The sequence below is a fragment of the Octopus bimaculoides genome, chromosome 3, assembly GCF_046866305.1.
Source record: "Octopus bimaculoides isolate indiv1 chromosome 3, ASM4686630v1, whole genome shotgun sequence".
Classification (NCBI taxonomy): Eukaryota; Metazoa; Mollusca; class Cephalopoda; order Octopoda; family Octopodidae; genus Octopus; species Octopus bimaculoides.
Window position 1 is genome coordinate 9,065,176 of NC_142930.1, and position 22,033 is coordinate 9,087,208.

At 36.1% G+C, this 22,033-nt stretch overlaps 1 protein-coding gene across 11 annotated transcripts in view; it reads right to left on the minus strand.

Annotated features, from left to right (window-relative positions):
- Positions 1-22,033, minus strand: part of LOC106872350 (protein strawberry notch homolog 1) — a 183,276-nt gene that overhangs the window by 120,239 nt on the left and 41,004 nt on the right. For 4 of the 11 annotated variants that reach the window (XM_052966648.2, XM_052966646.2, XM_089348534.1 and 1 more), the window contains exon 2: positions 1,383-1,429. The gene's annotated coding sequence lies outside the window, so the exon portion shown is untranslated. Of the gene's footprint in view, positions 1-1,378; positions 1,430-1,801; positions 1,908-3,636; positions 3,685-4,944; positions 5,511-22,033 lie in introns of those variants that run through there. The other 7 variants (XM_014919309.3, XM_014919308.3, XM_014919310.3 and 4 more) reach the window with 6 other exon arrangements.

Here is a 22,033-nt window from a genome sequence, read left to right on the forward strand (position 1 = left end):
GATGTAGGCACAAAGTGTACAAAAACTGCATAATCTGTTATGTATACAAAAACTGCATAATCTAACTCTGGGAGGTAGGAACATTACATGGCAAATGTATAAAATTCAATCAATGAGTCATGAAATTTTATATTACTTTAAGATTTTCATGACTCCTAACATGTTTTAATCTTCTTAATCCATAATGAGATTTCTTTTGAAGTATAATTTAAGAAATCTCAAATCCTAGGCTCACTTTTTTCTATGTTCATTAATGAGTAATATAGATCCTTTCAGCATACAAGTAAAATCTAAGTGGACTATAATAATTTCAGAAAGACTCAAGACATTGCTATCTTTTCAAATATTACACTACTATACTAACCATAACAAGGCAATATCAATATATTAAGATATACTAAATTAAAACTTAATTCAGAAATAAATATATAAGCTAGTCAGAATGAATAGACAATTTTCATTGATGTGTAATAATAAATTGCTCAAACTGAAAAGATTTATTTAAGAATTAAAATAAACAATGCTGGAAAATTCACTGGCATAAAGAAATAAAATACCAAAAGCAGTTTTGCAGTGCATTCAACAGAGAAGCAGTACAACTAAAATTTCATTTGAAACAGAAAAGGGTAACAAAAAAAGGATGAGTTACTATAAATGAAAAGGTGACAAAGTATATTTGTAATAAGCACTTGAAAGCTTCAGAATATAACCAGACTAAAAGACAAATGATAAAAGTTGTATCTTGAATAAGAAATATATTTGCTAATGCAGAAAAATCTGAAGGTTAAAGAACAGGATGTAATGATGGTAGCTTTTATTGAAAATTTAAAGTTACAAGAAATCAAATGAAACGTTAACAGACAAGAGACTATATACGGTATAGGTTTATTTAAAACAAGGAAGTAAGTATAGGAAAAAAGATTATGAACTGAAAACAGATTCGGTTCTGGAACTTTAAAAAAAAACTGGAGAACAAAGAAGGAATCAAAATTCTACAAAACAGATGAAAGGGTTCGCGAAAGTTTGGTACCGGGAATAGTGTTGACATTTCACTATCGCAACATTTATACAAAGAATTTATACAACATATTCTAAGAGAACAAAGTATATCTAATCTTTTTAATGTTCAGATAGGTGTACTGAGGAGCTACGAAACTAATGTTCTTATTAAATATCTCACATCCAGTTGAAGTTAGTCCTCAGGGGAGAGAGAGAGCTGACATTCCGCTTTTATCAATGGATGGGCGGTGGCTCAGAATTTAGCAGACAACGAACTATTCATGGTTTCGAGTTCGATTCATGTCGAAATTCATTTTGGCGTCTCTATACTTTCAAGGAGAAAGGAAACGAGGGAACAAAAAGAAAAAAACATTCACACCTACCTTTGCGTCAAAGTTAAAATGAAAGATCGGCATCTACAGGATGTGGCCTAAATAAACAAATAAAAACCTCTTTGTTAATGGGATCAGGATAGAAAGAAATTTCCTACTCTTTAAAAAATACATGACCCGAGAAATGTTTTACGAAAAGAAAACCTTCCTTTTTTTTTTATTCTTTTTCATATATATATATATATATATATATATATATATATATTTACTTTTATAAATAGTTTAGATTTTTATATAAATAAACGATAACAAATATTTCCTCGATTATCGACTTTCTTACAGTTATCAAATCGGAAAACTCTCAAAAAGATCTAAATAAAGATTTTTATGGTTATATCAATAAATAACTAGTTTGATTCGGACGAGAAAAAGTTACGAGAATATAGGATATGTTAAAAAGTTAAAGGTACCCTAAACAATATGGATTCTGCTGTTGTTTTTATTCATAAAAGCCATCGCTATACAGATAGCTTATGAGAAAATGGCTATATTTCCATGTTGTTGTCTTTTCTAATTTGCTTTTTTCTTTTTTTTTTTTTTCCTTTTTATAACAAATAAGCCCTTTCCCATCATAATGCAAAACAGAAATCTCTAATTAAATATAAATTTTCATTTTATTACGAAGTGAAATTTGATTAAAATTATAATTCTAAATAGAAAATATATGTTCAAAGCATTATATAAATATTCCATGCATCTATTTGGTGTACGTGTATATACACAATATACATTCACACACATGTAGGCATTAAATACATTATAACTATTTTGTGCGTGTTTATATATATATATATATATATATACATATATATATATATGTACATATATATATATATATATATACATATATATACACACACATATATACATAAATATAATATATATACAAACACACGCACATATATATATATATATATATATATATACATAAATGATATACATACACACATAAATATACATACATACACATATATATATACATTTTATATATACATAAATATACATACATACACATACATATATATATATATACACACACACATATATATATATACACACACACACATATATATATATACACACACACATATATAAATATTATATATATATATATATATATATATATATATATATATATATATATACACACACACAAGAGGCGGAAATTAGTTGTGTAATTATTGTGACGGAGGGAGGAAGTGAACAGCAATAGCAGTATGAATAAATATACAAAGAAAAACTACTAGAGCTGAATAAGTAATTAGTATTTGAGACAGAGCACGCGAGTACAAACACACGCACACACTTTACACAAACACACAAATTTAAGTGTTTGTGTGTGTGTCATGCTTACTCAAGACATAGGCCATGAAAACCGCTGAAACATCGAGTCTGTCAGTATATATATATATATATATATATATATATATATATACATGCACTGCTCTCATAAAACATCCAATTAGATACGATAGACATTAACAGCTTAGACATGCACAATAGTCGATCGGCAAAAAAAAAATAGATTATTATACGTGTATATAACAGTAAAATTAACTTTATAAAACCTTTAACATGCCACGTGATTAATACAAATATTTTTATAATAAACGAGATGTACAGAAAGAATGTAGAACGCTTATTACAGAAAACTATTAATATTTGGTAACACTCTAACGAGCTTTATATACAGGAAGAATAGAAATATTAGACAACACATGACTCAGTGCGAGACAACTCAATAAAATATGCATATAAACAAACACAAACATGTATATGTGTGTGTATATATACATATATACATATATATACACATACAAATACAGACACAACAGGGGGCAGCACTTTTTTTTTTACGGATTATATTAGTGGAAGTGGAAAAAAAGAAATCAATATGATGGTATATTTAAAAAACCAAATTATTGGAAGATGTTAAATGCATGTAATTGTAATGTAAATCATAACATCAATAAAGGATTGAAAAGGGGGAAATTTAAAGACGGAAGAAGCCTAGGTCAAAAGAAGAAAGGTGGAAGATAAGAAAAGCTTGGCCAGTGACAGTCATTTAGTGTAGACGTCTAACTACTGCTGGTTGTAAACAACAGAACCGAACTAAAAGACACCCAAGAGCTGATCGTATCGAACGAACTGCAAACCGGTATAATCAATAATAGATAAACAAACCATGGAAGATGATACTGACTATATAACTAAGGAATTTTTTAAGAGTTAAAAGCATTCTTACCGACAACAGTATGGAAAACTCGCGCCATCAAAGTTCCCGAAGTTTAATGAAAATAGGTAGAGAGGTATAATCTAAGGGAGGTAACAAACATAGCGTGTATTTCCTATGTAATCATTATTTCCCCTTGCTAATAGTACAATATTAGACACCGTGCTAATAGCTTATCGTGTTTAAAGGGATAGTTTCTCTATTTTATAAAATTAAATATTGTGTATTAAAGATTTGAGGACTATTATTTCCCGTTTTGTAAATTTTCCTCAAGGTGTTCAGATTAAAATTACAATTGTTTATTTAAACCTTTTAAATCGATATACAAACGTAATAATCTTTATGCCGGTATATTTCAGTTATTAAAAAAAAAGGGGAAGATACTTTCATTTGGTTTACAATAGTTTAAAAATCTCAATGAGATAATGATCGGGAAAAATGTTATACCGTCTGTGTTATTTAACATAGGTTCGATGAAGGAAAAGAAAAACAAATCGTTACAACAAAAGCCTCTGGGGAAGGCGGCTTTGTTTGCTATCCAGGTTCGAATTCTGGTGGGAGCCATTTCCATTCGTTTACATTTTTATACCCTTTAAAAGGAATCCAGGGCAAAAGTCACAAGAAGGCTTCAATAAGCTTTTGTTTTAATGGTTTTGTTAGTTTCGTTATTTTATTTAAGATATTAAACGAAACGCGATATTTTCCACAAACATGTAATGCCATTATATAAAATTTGTTATTACATACAAGTTATTACATACGTGAACTGGTGGTTAATAAACTGCTCAAAATATTAGCTTAAGTTAATTATTATTTATGTTTGTTTTTTTTAATTCTGAAAAACAAAACCATTTTTTTTTTCCTGTAACTTTTCTACCTAACCAGAATTGTGGCTTTTTCTGTCGCTTTTCCCTTCTGATTCTATTTCCGTTTACCTTATAAAAGACGCCTTAATATCGGATAATCGTAGAAATTCACAAAAAATGTTCACATTTCATCTTAATGCAAGAAACAAGTAATGAATTACGAGGAATGATAATGCTATTAAAAGTTACGACAAATTCGTTTATAAAAAAAAAATGGCTGATGTCAGTAATGATTAACCATTAGCGGTGTAGCAGGCGATAGAAGTGACTGAGTCATTAGAAAGATGACTAAATACATAATAGTAATATTTAGATTCTACCCACTAGGTCCCGGGTTCAAATCCTACCAGAACAACTTTACCTTCATTACCTAAGGATCGATAAAATAAATACCAATTAGTTACTGAGATCGATAACATCGGCTGTACATCTCCTTTAAAAATTTGCTTTGTACCTTATCAAAACGCACCAATATTCACGATTCGGAGGTTGTCCATATTAGTAGACTGTCAGCCTAAAAATCCTTAACAGTTCTGAACTCAATTACGAATTCAAGTTTTGTTAGGGTCAACTTTGCATTTCATCCTTCCGGATCGATAAAATAAGTTTCGGTTCGATCGATTACACGTTCACTATTAACAAACTTCAGTCTTCTGTTCAGACGAAATTAATCAATATTCAAGACGATTTTCTTGCTATATTTAAGTGTGTATTTTCATTTCACGGCTTCGTATAAATTTAAACTTCAACTAGAGACTCTACATTACTGAGCAAGACTTAAAGAAAGGTGAAGTCTTTTAATTAGAAAAAAAAAGGGTTTGTCTGTGATCAGTACAGTAACATCACCACTTGTTGCACCATTCTTTCTAATAGCAACTATGTGAATTAAAAGATTGCGAGGTGTCCATATTTTCTTTCAGTTCCTTAAAGACGTGAACATTTAATAAAGCAACAATAGTATTGCGAATCACTACTAAAAAAATAGCAGCCAAATCTGTCAGAAAAATGTTTTAAATGTCTGGAGTCCTCAGTATATCTGAAAAAAAAAAAGGCAGACCTGGTAGGCTAAATTAAACAACAAAGACTTGTAAAATTTACAAAAGTTTTTTTTGTTTTTTCTTTTAATGGAACACATTTTATCACCAAGCTGGGAATAACAGTCGGTTTTTAATGTTACAAATGAAATCGGCCATGATCCCAACTAAAACTGTAAACAAACCGATTGATACAACCAAACATAAGTAATACCTCCATCCATGACTCACATAATAACCCGACTTATTTTCTTTCCGCAAATCATAGAAAGAATGAATCTATAATCAGTTGAAGAGGGAGGATTATTTATGGAAGTAGACAATAAGATGTTTTATTGTTTACTATTACAACCGGTTGTATGACATAAATGCTGAAACAGGATATCACAATACCCATGTTCAAATTAAAATGTCCTGTTAATAAACAGGCAGAAAATGTACAAAAGTCTTAAGATTGTATTGTCTAAAGTAAACTTGTATAAATAAACTTATATTATTATTTAAAACAATGGAGACTGGCTGACAACATCATTGTTACATTATAACACGAGTATTTATGTAGAGAGGGTTTTAATTTGTCTTAGTACCACAAGTTTTCACGACACCCACTTCTTTGCACAAGAAATGAAAGTGAACGATGAGGGTTCAACTCCAGTTATCAATTTAGAACTACTAAAATGTGTAAAAGGTTTTCAATGTTTAGAAGAAACTGGTATATATTTCAAATTGATCTTATATTAACAGTAAATAAATACAATTTTTAAAAAAGTATTTATTAAATTATAATGCAATTAAATTATAATTTCATTGCATTTGTGGGTGTGGGTGCCACCGACCACCCTCCAGTGCCCGGTAAATCGTTACAAATTTTCTTCGGTTTGAACAACTCTCTCGTTTTAATCCGTTAGCCTTAAATACTTCTCTCTTGGTAAATATTTCATCATGGACTTTATCTCTTAATTGTTAATGCTATTAATTTAATTTCTTCTGTGAAGTTAAAAAAAAAAAAATTACTTAAATTATTCAGTAGATTATATTTCTTTACAATAAATGCCTTTATACACTGATCAAACTTCAAATAGAAACAAGAGATTAAGCTCCACTTTTACTCAGAACAATTCAAGTTGAAGAATTTGCTGACCATTTGACAAACTTTCTGTCTACTTCCTAGTTTCATTACTACTTTAAAACAAACCCCGAGTTTTATATTATTTAAATATACACCAATAATTTTTATAAAACCTTCATTTTGTTCTCCACAACACCCTTTCAATCCATATAATCCATCTTTAATCCAGTATTATTATTATTATTATTATTATTATTATTATTATTATTATTATTATTATTATTATTATTATTATTATTATTATTATTATTATTATTATTATTATTATTATTATTATTATTATTATTATTATTATTATTATTATTATTATTATTATTATTATTATTATTATTATTATTATTATTATTATTATTATTATTATTAATAAGGCGGTAAGCTGGTGGAATCATTAGCGTGCCGGACGAAATGCTTTATGGTATTTCGCCCACCGCTACATTCTGAGTTCAAATTCCACCAAGATCAACTTTGCCTTTCATCCTTTCACTAAATTTAGTGCCAGTGAAACACTGGAGTCGATGTAATCAACTAGTCCCCTCCCAACAAATTATGCCTCTAGTAGAAAGGATTATTATTATTATTAAGGTGGTGAGCGGGCAGAATCGAATGCATGCCACGCAAAATGCTTAGCAGTACTTCATTTGTCACTACGTTCTGAGTTAAAATTACGCCGAGGTCAGCTTTCATCCTTTCGGGGTCGATAAATTAAGTACCAGCTGTGTACTACGGTTTAATATATTATTTATTTATAAGACGGTGAGTTTGCAGAATCATTAGCACACATTCTGAGTTCAAATTCTACCAAGGTTGACTTTGCCTTTCATCCTTTTGGAGTCTATGAAATAAGTATCGGCTAAGCATTGGTTTGGGGGCAATGTAATTGGCTAGGTCCCTTCTCCAAAATTTCAGGCCTTGTGTCCATAGTAGAAATGATTATTCTATTATTATTTATTTTAAAAAGGAAAACAATCAGTTTTAAATCTCTGAGCGAGAAGTTCGTAGTAACAGTACTACAGAGTAATATGCCAACGTAAATTGGCAGTCCTGATTAGAATAATGTTACTACTTTCTTTTTAGCACCAGGAAAATATCTTTTCTAGCTGACTACTGATGCACAACTGCATCCTTATACCTCGAACAAGGAAGCTAATGTCCCCACTCAGCCTTACACGGTACCTGTGGACCATGGTTTCTGGGTTATTTCTCTTCATCAGCACAGGATAACCGTTGGCTAGAGATGGCAGCATTAGGCCTTGCTTGAGGTATATACTTTTAAAGTGACACACAGTCACTGATCTCATAAAGAGGAAAACAATTAGTTTTAAATCTCTGAGCGAGAAGTAAGTAGTAACAGTACTACAGAGTAAAATCTGTTTGCCAATGTAAATTGGCAGTCCTGATTAGGACGATGTTACAACCTTTTTTTTTTAGCCCCAGGAAAACATCTTTTCCAACTGGCTACTGACACACAACTGGGACTAAAAAAAAAGGTAGTAACATCGTCCTAATCAGGACTGCCAATTTATGTTGGCAAATAGATTATTTCCTATTCTCAAAAAGATTACTAATATACAAATTCATAAAGTAAAGCTAACTTACTAAGCTGAATGGTAAATGAAATTTCTAAAGCTGAAATTTTTAGGACTGAATTCTGCTGAAATGGCTCAGCTTTGCATTCTGAAAGTACTGGAAAAATAAGTCTCAACAGACCATATCTGGCACTGAAAATTTGAGAATAATTTTTAAGTATTTATTTTTTTTTTATCTTCCTTCTAAGAATCAATTTTGACTACACTAACTAGAACTAACCAACAACATTCTCTTAGATTTTATTCACAAGTCAATGATAATATAATTCACTAAACCTACCATATTAAAATAAACTGAATAAGGCTTCCTTCTATTCTGTCCAGAAATATCATCTTTAGCTAGGGGAATACTTAAGTATTTTCAATATGTTGGTATGAGAAAATTCTAAAAGTATCTTTTGAAAGTATAGCATCTATAAATAATTATCTCATAATTTACAAGCATTTTAAATTAAGGTCAATCTTTTAAGAATACCCAATCATTCTATGATTTCTACTACAAGATAACTACAGGTATCATGAATACCTATTTCTATTTTGGCTCGTCATATCACTGCACAACTATTTAGACTGCAGGAATGAGAGTCTAAATTCATATAGGCACATATTAAATCGAAAATTGTGACATAGCAAACTACATACAATAAATCAGACTTGGCCTTTTATTAATTTGTCTATCAATAATCTATTGCCCATAAGAATTTCTCAAATTTTTCATTAACACTAAAGTTTCACACTATTCTTTGTTATTTATATTTTAATGTAAAGCAGTGAACTGGTACAATTGTTAGCAAGCCAGGCAAAATGCTTAGTTGCATTTCATCCATCTCTACATTCTGAGTTCAAATTCTGCCAAAGTTAACTTTGCCTTTTATCCTTTCAGGGTCAATAAAATAAATACCAGTTGAGCACTGGGACCAATTTAATCAACATGATCCCTCCACCAAAACTGATAGCCTTGTGCCAAAATTTGAAAGGGTACATGTATGGGTTCACCAAGAATCAGTCCTCTTGTTCATCATAGTCCTCCTGGCAATAACAGAGGAATTTAAGACTGAATGCCCCTGAGAGATCCTCTTTGCTGATGACTTTGTTCTTATAGCTGAATAACTACCAGAACTAGAGAGGAAATATCAGGCATGGAAACAAGGTCTAGAATCAAAGGGCAATCTAGCAAAAACCAAAGTCTTAGTAAGTAAGAGAGCATACAAATCATTAATCCCTTAAAGTAGATGACCCTGCTCAATCTGTAGAAATGGCATAGACAGAAACTTCATAAGATGTACCTGGTGTAAGCTATGGATACATAAGAGGTACAGCAATATCAGAGGAAGGTTAACAGGGAAAATAGTTTTTGTGTGTAGAGAGTGCACAGGTACAATAATCACTAAAAATGTACAGAAAATAGACTCCATCAAATGCCAGTGGAGAAAACTAGAAGTAGTTGATAGCTTCTGTTACCTAGGTGACCAAGTCAGTAGCAAAGATGGATGCTCTGAGAGTGTAGCTGCTAGAATAAGAATAGGCTGAGCAAAGTTCAGAGAGCTCCTACCGCTGTTGGTAACAAAGGGCCTCTCCTTCAGAGTGAAAGGCAGATTGTATGATACCTGTGTGCAAACAGCCATGCTACACAGCAGTGAAACCTGGGCTGTGACTGCCAAGGACACGTGAAAGCTTGAAAGAAATGAAACCAGTATGCTTCACTGGATGTGCACTGTTAGTGCGCATGCATGATAGAGTGTAAGCTTCTTGAGAGAAAAGTTGGACATAGGTGGCATCAGATGTGGTGTAGAAGAGAGTTGACTGCACTGATACAGTCATGTGATGCATATGAACAAGGACAGCTGTGTGAAGAAGTGCTGATCTCTAACAGTGGAGGGAACCTGTGGAAGAGGTAGACCCAGGAAGATATGGGACAAGGTGGTGAAGCATGATCTTTGAATGTTTAGCCTCACGGAGACAATGACAAGTGAATGAGATCTTTGGTAATATGCCGTGCTTGAGAAGACCTGTCAAGCCAAGTGACATTGTAGTCATGGCCAATGCCAGTGTTGCACAACTGGCATCCATGCCAATGGCACATAAAAAGTACCCTTCAAACTTTGGGCCTCATGGAGGCAGTGACAAGTAACTGAGACCTTTGACAATATACCGTGCTTGAGAAGATCTGTCAAACCAAGTGAGATTGCAGTCATGGCTGATGCTGGTTTTTAGTAACTGGCATGTAAAAAGCACCCGCTACCCTCCTGGAGTGGTTGGCATTAGGAAGGGCATCATCTGTAGAAACCATGCCAAATCAGATTGGAACCTGGTACAGCTCCCCAGCTTACCAGTTTCATTCAAACCATCTAACCCATGCCAGCATGGAAAGTGGGCGTTAAATGATGATGATGATGATGATTTATACATATTTCAATGTTTTACTGTTATTTCACTTTATTTTACATCCTATCTTTTAAAACTCTTATTTGAAATTGTGAAATCCAATCAATTCTCTATTAAACTGTGAGAATTTAAAATTATCTCATCAAGAAAACAGCCATGTTTCTGGTATCAGTTTTCCTCTCAAACGAATGACTACTAGTTCTTAATGCGCATCCACTTGAGAACGATTTGACCTGTTGACCTTTTCTCATGACATAGCATTGTTTCTTAGCAACAAGACATTACAAAAAATGTTCACTTTGCAATGGTCAAAGAAACTGAGTCAAATTAAAAATTATTATTATAATTGTTATCATTTTGTTTTTCAAAAACATTTCACTAATATTGGCTAAGATAATTATTATGGAAAAATCATATTATTTTATTACAGTAGGAAGATACTTCAAAGTTCATCATTTAAGAACATAACTTCAAATAAAATAGGTGTTAGAGGAAATCTGTACTTTAAAAATGGCTATTGCTACTTTAATGCACACTCCCATCATATTAAAAAGATCTTATGTTGACGAATAGGTTTATCTTATTTAGTCATAAATTTGGAAGGATAAACATTCATAATACAGTTCTATATTTAAGAGATGAGGAATTATTTACATTATTTACATTTGACGGATATTTGTCCTCATCTTGTTTGTTGTTAACACGTTTCGGCTGATATACGGGCATATGGCGTAGTGGTTAAGAGCGCGGGCTACTAACCCCAAGGTTCTGAGTTCAATTCACGGCAGCGACCTGATTAATAATGGTAATAATAATAATAATAATAATATAATAATAGTAACATCGTTAGGAATGAGAACCCAGGTTCGAAATTTCCCCAAGACACCTGACGAAGGCTGGAGGGTATATCAGCCGAAACGTTGTGTTAACAACAAACAAGATGAGGACAAATATCCGTCAAATGTAAATAATGTAAATAATGTAAATATTCATAGTTCTGATGTTGAAATATTTCCAAAAGAAAATAGCAATATGGATATGTAGTTAAGTAGTTTACTCACAACCACATGGGTCTGTTTCAAGTTCAGCTCTATGGCACTTTTAGGGCAAACGTCTTCTATCATAGTATCAGATTGACAGAATTTGCCAGAGAGAAGCAATGAGGAAGTTTGTTGTATGTCATCATCATCATCATCATCACCATCATTTAATGTCCATTTTCCATACTGGCATCCCCACTGAAACATGGATATTCTGTTAGAATAAACTATACTGTGGTAGATACCATGTGAGTTTGTTCTAACAGAACATCCACATTTAAGTGGGCATAAATATTATCTCTTGGTATTAATACTGCCTTTGTTGTGAACATATATATATATATATATATATATATATATATATATATATATATGTGTGTGTGTGTATATATGTATGTATGTATGTATGTGAAGGTGCATGGCTCAGTGGTTAGAACGGCGAGCTTACGATCATGAGGTTGTGAGTTCGAACCCCGGACCAGGCTGCGTGTTGTGTTCTTGAGCAAGACACTTTATTTCATGTTGCTCCAGTTCACTCAGCTGTAGAAACAAGTTGCGACGTCACAGGTGCCAAGCTGTATCGGCCCCTTTGCCTTTCCCTTGGATAACACTGGTGGCATGGAGAGGGGAGGCCACTATGCATGGGCGACTGCTGGTCTTCCTTGCCCGGACTTGTGCTTGGGAGGGTAACTTTCTAGGTGAAATCCCATGGTCAGTCATGACCGAAGGGGATCTCAGCGCATATATATATATATATAGTGAAGGTACATGGCTTATTGGTTAGGCTAATTGGGTCATGATTGTAAAATCGTGAGTTCGATTACCAGCATTGTGTCTTTGAACAAGACACTTTATTTCTTGTTGCTCCAGTCCACTCAGCTGGCAAAAATGAGTTGTGACTGTAATTCAAAGGGCTAGCCTTGTCACACTTTGTGTCACGATGAATCTCCTTGAGAACTAAGTTAATAGTATACATGTCTGTGGAGTGCTCAGCCACTTGCGCATTAATTTCATGAGCAGGCTGTTCCAGTGATCAGATCAACTGGAAACCTCATCGTCGTAACTGATGGAGTGTTAGTATATATGTGTGTGTATGTGTGTGTGTGTGTATGTATGTATGTACATGTATGTATGTGTGGGTGTTTTTTCAAAACACTGTCTGGTTTAAAAAGCCACATCAGACGCCATGAAAGGGCTAAGGTGTAGGTGCAGGAGGTGGTCAAACTCTGTTTAAGGAGTAAACAACCACCATATATGTATATATATATATGTATATATATATATATATATATATATATATATATATATATATATATATATATATATATATATATATATATATGTGTATATATATATATATATATATATGTGTATATATATATATATATATATATATATATATATGTATATATATATATATATATGTATATATATATATATATATATATGTGTGTGTATATATATATATATATATATATATATATATATGTATATATGTATGTATATATATATATATATATATATATATATATATATATATATATATATATATATATATATATATATATAAATATATATATATATATAGGGCTATTAAACAAAAGAAACAGGCTTGGAAGGACTGGAAGAAAGGCTATTAGACTGTAGTGAAACCACTTCTCTCGGTTATTTATTTACAAATGCGAACGTAGCAGGTAACATCTCTTTCCCGCCTTGGGGACCCTGCTGTGCTATCACCTGACTGACTCTAATTTGCAAGGCATTTTGTTTCACACCAGGGTGCAAACCAACCAATCGTGGCCATCTAATAAGGTCATATGAGAGAGTGTTTTTCTGATGATTTCTGGAGCCTCTATTTACCTATAAATAGCCTGCTTTATATGCGCCAGTTTGTCGCGGCTTCAGACCTGCTAAGGTCTGGTCGTTGATCACACGTAACACAACCAACCAGTTTCCAGCGACGACATCAACACCATTGTTCAACTGTTTACTACAATCTTTGTCCCCAACGTCAACACGACTTCTCTATGTACACAAGCTACCAACAGCAACCAAACAGCGCCCGCACAGGTTCAACTCATACTGTTGTGAAATATCTTCACCAAGGTTAACAGAACTCAACCTGCGAAAGACCATCTGTATCAAGTAGCCCGGCCCAGCATAGAAGCCTCAACTGACTTAGCTCTGCCTCAACGCCTCAACCTCTTATATACAGACTTTCAAATCTACGGTGTACCTTAACTGAGAACTGGTATTTTCTTATTCGTGTTACAGACTCTTTTCTATGCTTTGTATCTCTTGCATTCACATACATATATTTGTATACATACACTATTTTGTTTACATGACGGCCTGTCTTATATTGTGTTATATTATGTCGCATTCACACTCACACACAGATATACAGTTTAATGCTCCAATAAACCTTACTGTTATACATCTTTATCGGTTGACTCTCTATCTTTTTCCTTGCTGGCAATCTCCTCGCATTTCACATGCAAATTCACTTATGTTATAGCATTATAACATAATATTATATTTTTGTGTCGACCGCGCGACGCGTTAAAAGGGGCCTGTTCCATTCGTCACCATTTCTCCTTTGGTTTGCATGGTCGTTCTCTACAAACTGGTGACCCCAACATGATCTTGTTCATACAGCCGACGTGATCCCAACGTGCAGCCTGACATGATTCTGTTCACATAGCTTCGCTTAAATGGTGACTAAGTGCCAGCAATAGAACCAACCGTTCTTTCAGTTTTTTCACTACAATTATTTCCTGTTTCGTCTGTTTGTCTTTGACAAGACAAAAGAAACAGGTTTGGAAGGACTGGAAGAACAGAGGTAGCAGGGAATTATATCAGACTGCCAGAAGGGAAGCTAGGAGACAGGTTTACTTAGCCAGAGGGGAAGCAGATAAGAAAAAATATGCCAATGTTCTGCGCCATGAGGACCAAAGATTTGAAGTATTTCATGTTGCAAGACAGTGTGTGAGAGAATCATGATGTCGTTGGTGAGAAATGCGTCCACTTGGATGATGGCTCACTTGCACTAAACGAGGCTGCAAAGAGAAAGGTCTAGAGATGCCACTATGAAAGGCTGCTTAATAAAGAGAATGAATGGGAGGAAGAGAGTCTGTCGCATGTCGACCCAACACAGGGACCAGCTATCCTAATTGACAGTACCTTAGTAAATAAAGCGATCAAGAGTATGAAGGCAGGAAAAGCCCCCGGCCCATCAGGAATCACTGCAGAGATGCTCAAAATATCTTGCAGTGTCGGCTATAGCCTAGTCACCCGTATAGTCAACCAGGTGATACACGAAGGAATCATACCCAATGACTGGTGTAGCAGCACCATAGTCAACTGCTACAAAAGTAAAGATGACGCCCTAGACACAAACAATTACAGAGGTATCAAGTTGTTGGACCAGGTAATGAAGGTCAGGGAGAGAATCAGTTTAGATGAGATGCAGTTTGGGTTTGTGCCAGGGAAAAGCACCACTGATGCTATATTTCTGGTAAGACAGCTGCAGGAGAAATACCTAGCCAAAGATAAACTTCTGTACCTGACTTTTGTTGACATGGAGAAAGCCTTTGACAGGGTACTCCGCTCCCTTATCTGGTGGTCAATGAGGAAACTAGGGATAGATGAGTGGTTAGTGAGAGCTGTACAAGGCATGTACAGGGACACTGTCAGTAATGTGAGGGTTGGCAACGAGTACAGTGAAGAATTCCAGGTAGATGTAGGGGTCCACCAAGGTTCAGTCCTCAGCCCCCTCCTATTTATCATAGTCCTCCAGGCGATAACAGAGGAATTCAAGACAGGATGCCCCTGAGAGCTCCTCTATGCTGATGACTTTGCACTAATTGCTGAGTCACTATCAGAACTAGAGAAAAAGTTTCAGGTGTGGAAGCAAGGATTAGAATCGAAGGGCCTTTGAGTCAACCTAGCTAAAACCAAAGTCCTAATAAGTAGGAAGGTAGACAAAACACAAACCCCTTCAGATAGATGGCCCTGTTCGATCTGTAGAAAAGGTGTAAGTAGAAACTCTATAAGATGTACCCAGTGCAAGCTATGGACACATAGGTGGTGCAGCAATATCAAAGGAAGGTTAACTAGGAAGTTAGTTTTTGTATGTGGCAGATGTTCAGGAGCAATAAACACTGAAAACATGCAGAAAACAACTTCTGTCACATTCCAGGGAGAAAAACTAGACGTAGTTGATAGCTTCCACTATCTGGGTGACCAAGTTAGTAGTGGGGGTGGGTGTGCTGAAAGTGTAGCTGCTAGAATAAGAATAGCCTGGGCAAAGTTCAGAGAGCTCTTACCTCTGCTGGCGACAAAGAGCCTCTCACTCAGAGTAAAAGGCAGACGTGGTTTGCAAGAGAGATGACTGTGCTGGTATGGTCATCCATATGCATTGCATATAGATGAGGTCAGCTGTGTGAAGTGTCACACCCTAACAGTGGGAGGAACTTATGGAAGATGTAAAACCAGGAAGACATGGGACAAGGTGGTGAAGCATAACCTTCAAAGGTTGGGCTTTATGGAGGCAATGACAAACAACTGAGACCTTTAGAGATATGCTGTGCTTGAGAAGACCCAGCAAGCCAAGTGAAACCGTAGCCATGGCCAATGCCAGTGTCACATAACTGGCCTGTTTAAAAGTACCCCTTCAATCGTCGGGCAATATGCTGTGCTTGAGAAGACCTGTTGAGCCAAGTATAATTGTAGTCATGACCGATGCCAATGCACCATTCAAGCATGGCTGATGCCAGTGCCGCTTGACTGGCTCCCGTGCTGATGGCATGTACAAAACACCATTTGAGTGTGGCCAATGCCAGTGCCACTTGACTGCCTCTCATGCTGGAGGCACATAGAAAGCACCCACTACACTCTCAAAGTGGTTGGTGTTAGGAAGGGCATCCAGCTGTAGAAACCTTGCCAGATCAGTTGGAGCCTGATTCAGCCTTCTCCCTTGCCAGTTTTCAGTCAAACCATCCAACCCATGCCAGCATGATAATGATGATGATGTACCTAATGAAAGCTATGGAGGTGTAAGCTGTGCAGTGGAATCACAGGAAAGTTAACAGAGAAAGATGTTTTTATGGGGAAGATACACCGGAACCACAAAGACTAAGGAAACATAAGAAATAGATTTTCTCAGAAATAGTAGATTATTTCAGTTATCTAGAAGACCTAATTAGGTTGGAGAATACTAGAATAAGAATAGGATGAAGAAAGTTCAGGGAGCTATTATCTCTGTTGGCTACAAGATCTCTCTCTCTCTCTCTCTCTCTCTCTCTCTCTCTCTCTCTCTCTGCAAAAGGCAGATTGTATGGACACTTGTGTATAAACAACAATGCCACATGCTAATGATGCATGAACTATGAATGCAGAGAACATGCAAAGACTAGAGGGGAGTAAAGCTAGGATGCTCCATTGTATGTGCAACATTAGTGTGCATGTATGACAAATGCCAAGGGTTTGAGAGAAAAATTAAGCATAAGAGGAATCAGATATGTGTGAGAGTGATGACTGCATTGGTTTGGTCATGTGATGCATATGGTTGAGAGCAGCTGCACAAGGAAATGTCCATCACTTGGACTTGTGGAAGAGGATGGCTCAAGTAGACATAGGACAAAGTAGTGCAGGCTGAGCTCAAGATACTGAGCCTCATAGAAGAGATGACAAGAACTAAGACAATTGGCAATTTTCTGTGCTTGAGAAGACTTATCCATCATAGTAAAAATGATATCTTAAAAGAATTCTGGTTATGCTCAAACCCATTCTGCACAATCAAACATTCCTCAAATCTTATTTCTCTAATACACAGTCTTCCATCACTCCACAAATTATTCTCCCCTCTTTTTATACTCCACCTGTTTCCTCCCCCCACCATCATTATTCACCCTTCCCCATTAATACTATTTCACTGTTCACCTTCCTGTGTCTTCAGTTATCTCCCTTCTCTGCCGCATTCCATTTTATTCCATCCAAACATTTCACATATCTGCTTTCATCCTCAGCACCCTCTCATATATGCTATCACTCTCCACTCACCATAGCCACCCTTATACACTGTTACATCTTCATCCTTTCCACTCCAACACCTTGTACATCTTCCATCCGCCAACCTTCTGATCTATCTCCCCTGAGTCATTTCTATCTCTCGCTTTATCCCCTCTCCCTCTAGATGTTTCCCATCAACTGTATCCCCAATACCCCTATCTCTAACCATCTGTTGCTCTTCCCTCATACACTTATGAAAGAACCCCCTCCCCTAACCAACTATCTGTATTCTCTCTTTTACTCATCTTCCTGTACTCTGAGAGTTTGCTCTGGCACTGCATCACTATCACTTTTATTCCCTGCCAGCTACTTCCCGCCACCCCTGTATAATGTGTGGTTGCCACATAGCCCCTCTGTAGCAACACATCTATGCTTGTCCTTCTATCATGCTTAGCCTTGGTAGAAAGCCACCTACCTCACTATCTTGAATACTCTCCATCACTTATTAGTGGAAATTTTTTCCTGTTCTCTTTCCTCGTTTTTCAAGTTTCTTGGCAATTGTAAAATGGTTGGTGTTAGGAATATCATCTAATCATAGAAATTATGCTAAGCTGGCACTGAAGTTCAGTTATGGCCCTACAGCTTGTTGTATCCTCTCAATCCATCAAACCCACACCAGCATGTAAGCAATTATTAAATGAAGATGCTGATACATACATACATGCATGTGTGTGTGTATGCATATATGTATGTGTGTGTGTGTGTGTGTATATATACATATATATATATATATATATATATATATATATATATATACCGTTGCCAGTACCGCCTGACTGGCCTTTGTGCCAGTGGCACGTAAAAGCACCCACTACACTCTCTGAGTGGTTGGCGTTAGGAAGGGCATCCAGCTGTAGAAACTCTGCTAAATCAGATTGGGGCCTGGTGTAGCCATCTGGTTTTCACCAGTCCTCAGTCAAATCGTCCAACTCATGCTAGCATGGAAAGCAGACATTAAACGATGATGATGATGATGATATATATATATATATATATATATATATATATCATCATCATCATCATCATCGTTTAACGTCCGCTTTCCATGCTAGCATGGGTTGGACGATTTGACTGAGGACTGGTGAAACCGGATGGCAACACCAGGCTCCAGTCTGATTTGGCAGAGTTTCTACAGCTGGATGCCCTTCCTAACGCCAACCACTCAGAGAGTGTAGTGGGTGCTTTTACGTGTCACCCGCACGAAAACGGCCACGCTCGAAATGGTGTCTTTTATGTGCCACCCGCACAAGCCAGTCCAGGGGCACTGGCAACGATCTCGCTCGAAAATCCTACAGGAGCCAGTCAGGCGGTACTGGCAACGGCCACGCTCAAAATGGTGCATCTCATGTGCCACCCGCACAAGAACCAGTCCAGGGGCACTGGCAACGATCTTACTTGGCTTGCCGGGTCTTCTCACGCACAGCCCATTTCCAAAGGTCTCGGTCCGTAGTCATCGCCTCGGTGAGGCCCAATGTACGAAGGTCTTGCCTCACCACCTCAGCCCAGGTCTTCCTGGGCCTACCTCTTCCACGGGTTCCCTCAACTGTTAGGGTGTGGCACTTTTTCACGCAGCTATCCTCCTCCATTCTCACCACATGTCCATACCAGCGCAATCGTCTCTCTTGCACGCCACAAGAGAGACGATTGCGCTGGTATGGACATATATATATTTATAACCTGAGATCACCTTTTACCTACTTCTGCCCATGTCTTAATTAAGTACAGTCTTAATCTTTCAATCTCACTTAAATTAAACAAAGATTTTATCTAACCCTTGTACTGCAGAAATTGACTATATCCAATCAAAATTTCACTGCCCTTAACTGCAGAAAGCAGTTTTATATACCAATCTATCTTTTGTTGGGGGATGTCATGTTTGAAACTACATTTTGTAGAGAAATGTCAAGGTTACTGAGGTGACATGATTTGCTGAAAATATCAATTCTATTTTTTTGGTAGATATTTAATATCATTACAGAAATAATTACAGACTTGATTTCTCAGTTAAAGGGTTAAAAGCAGCAGATAAGGAGATTAATACTCAGATGTTGACAACAAAAGGTGAAGAGGAGTGAGCATTGAAAATATATTCGATCTGAGTTATAGGCCTTCCCTTGTCACTCTTATCTAGAGAAATGCTGTAAAGTAGTGATTGCCCCATTGGAAACCAGTGGTGAAGGGTATTATTGTCCACTCATTAATTGTCAAATAAAATATAATATAATTATAATAAAACTACGAGTAAGTTTCTACACAGTTGCTATAGCTACCAGAAAAAAACCCCCAAAAAACAGCCAAATGTTTCTTAAATGAAACTGTACTATTTTTAAAATAGTAGGCATTTTACTATTTTAAAAATGGTAGGATAATGTATTCTTGGATACATTCTACCTTAATAAAAGATGAGGTGCTTGTAGCTGGAAAACTTTTGATTATTTGTCTGCTTAGTCTGCGCTGTGACTAAACAACAGACATTAACACATCAATGTAAATGAAATGGAATAACCATAATTACATATGGAAAGTAATAGGCATAGTTATGTGGTTCAGAAGTATGCTTCCCAACTATATGGTTTCAGGTTTAGTCCCACTGTGGCACCTTCGGCAAGTGTCTTCAGGACAGCAAAAGCCTTGTGAGTGGATTTAGTTGAAGGAAACTGCAAGAAGCCTATCATTTATACACATACACACATACATATATAATATAGACACACTTACGTGTGTGTGTGTGTGTGTGTGTGTGTATTTGCGTCTCCTTGTCTTGATATTGCATGATATTTGTAAATTAGTGTCACTGTGATATGAGCAATGTCAGTTATTTCCAATATTCTGCAAGAACATGTCTGGCTATGGAGAAATTTTACCTTGCTTGGAAACAAGTGAGAGTTAGAGGCAGGAAGGGCATCCAGTTGTAGAAAATCTTCATTAAACTCTATCTACCCCATACAAGCATGGAAAAGTGGACATAGAAACAATGATGATGTGGATGATGATGATGATGATGATGATGATGATGATGACGACGACAATGACCATGATGATGATGATGACAATGACCATGATGATGATGAGAAATTAATGGATTTGATTTTAAAAGCTTGACTTTCATACCACAACACCAGCTATGCAAACCATACACATATGATGATGTGTTTACTTCAATAAGTATCAACTGGCTGAGTCATTTGAGTACTGGACAGAATGACTTTTGATAGTCATTCTGATTCTGCCGGAGATCAATAAATAAACAAACAGATCTGTACTTGGGTTGATTCTTTTCTTCTCTCTCTTCTTTTCTCTCCCTTCTTTTCTCTCTCTTTTGCTTCTTATCTCCCCCTCTCTCTCTCTCTTCCTCTCTCTCTCTCTCTTTCACTCTTTCGCTCTTTCTCACTCTCTTGCTCTCTTTCTCACTTTTGCTCTCAGTCACCCTCCTCTCCCCCCTCTCTCCCCTCTGGAGTGAGAGAAAGATGAAGGATAGGCTTCTGGCAATTTTAAAATGGTCAAACCAAGCAATATTTCATAACTGCACCTCTGCAATTCCATCAGGAGTCCAGATCACAAGAGACAAGGCCTCAGTGAAAAGTTTGGCTTGTGGAACAAGGCTGTTTTTGTTTCATAGAAATGGAGGGAGGTTTCTTCTGAAAACTCAAGGAGATTGGAGGGGGCAGGGTTAAGGAAGAGACCCAACAGCTGTTACAGGCCCTTCCTTGGATCTTCAGAGTCGGAATAAATACCACCAGGTGTTCAGTCTCTCTTTCTTATATTTCCACTAATCCACTAATTATAGGCACAAGCATGGTTATGTGGGTAAGGAGTTTGCTTCCCAACCATGTGGTCTTGGATTCCACCCCACTGTGTGGCACCTTGGGCAAGCGTTTGGTACTGTAGCCCCAAGAAAACCAAAGCCTTGTGATTGAAACTGGTAGATGGAAACTAAAACAAGCCCTGTGTGTGTGTGTGTGTGTGTGTGTGTGTGTGTGTGTGAGTGAGTGTGTATATATCTGTGTATATATTTGTGTGTGTGTGCCAGTGTGTGTGTGCCTGTGTGAGTGTGCCTCTGTGTGTATGTGCATGTTTGTGTGAGTGAGTGTGTATATCATGACCAATGTTGGTTTGTTTACATCCTGATAAACTAGCAGTTTAACAAAAGAGACCAATAGAATAAGGACCAGACTTCAACACAAACATATAATAAATAAATGCTGGGGTCAATTTGTTTGACTAAACCCTTCGAAAGGTGCCCAGCATGACTGCAGGATTAGTGCCTTTTTTCTTAACCTTCAAAGGATGAAAGGCA